This window comes from Sitophilus oryzae, unplaced genomic scaffold (assembly GCF_002938485.1).
Source record: "Sitophilus oryzae breed Bouriz unplaced genomic scaffold, Soryzae_2.0 scaffold_1172_pilon_pilon, whole genome shotgun sequence".
NCBI lineage: Eukaryota > Metazoa > Arthropoda > Insecta > Coleoptera > Curculionidae > Sitophilus > Sitophilus oryzae.
In genome coordinates, this window is record NW_022145807.1 from 80,108 (window position 1) to 81,294 (window position 1,187).

A 1,187-nucleotide genomic window follows, 5' to 3' on the forward strand; every position below is an offset into this window, starting at 1 on the left:
TTGGTCGTACAGTTTCGAGGATACGTTACAGTACAGTTATTTACGTTTATTTAGAGAACGTTTTTCAATTGTGTTCTAATTTTGTTATATGATTATATTAAAACGCCAAAATATATTTATTAAATCTATATATATAAACGTATTTTAAAAATCTTTTTTAGACAAAAAGTGTTCCGCAATTGTTTTGAGTGCATAAAATGCATCTTTTTAAAACTGAACTTTCTAGCTATTCTCACAGAACGACCGGTCGGCTTAATTAAACTTCTCCTGTTTCCACCTCTTCAGTGCCTCTCTTAATTCATAAATTCTTCTGTAAACCTCGTTGTTAACCATACCGCATAAAAAAACTCTAAAATGGATAGGTCAAGTGACCGAGAGATCATGCAATTGGTTCACCTCTTTCTATCCCTGAGCAAGATAATTATGTATAAATAAATTTTAACATTTTCTTTCTTGTGTTTTGTGGGGGGGGGATTGGGGTTGGCGTATGTGTACATAATGAAAGTCATGTTGGAACCACTCTATATTAATGGTGGGCGAGTCATTAATAAATATTAACTTACCCCCTAAACATGTCTTGAAACCCTTTCTCTACAAAACGTAAATAACGTTCACCGGTCAACGTATCTCCGAAACTGTTATGGCCAGAGGAAAAAGTCTGACCAATAACTCCTACCACGCTTTTCTTCATTTGAAAAACTCTTAATTTACACATTTTTTTGTTTATTTTATTCATTTAAAGATTGATTATATACAATTTCATTTTCTGAGAGCAGCAACGATTGAACTTGTTTCCATTGGCTAACTAAGTGAAATTAGTCAATAAAGATAAGAATTGGCTATAACTCAGTAATTTTGTGAAAAAACATATATTATAGCTTACACCTCGCTGAAAAGCTTAAAAATGACGCTGTTTATGAATCATGGCCAACTATTGGTTCCATTTAAAAAAACTATGAAAAAAAAAAAAAAAAAATGTATATATTATATATATAATATTATTATATATTATATATATATATATAATATAATATATATATTATAGTATGATATATATATAATATTATATATATATTTATATATATATAACTTTTTTTTTTTTTTTTTTTTTTTTATTTATAATATAGATATATATATTATAGTATATGTATATATATAGAATTATATATATAGACTAATATAATATT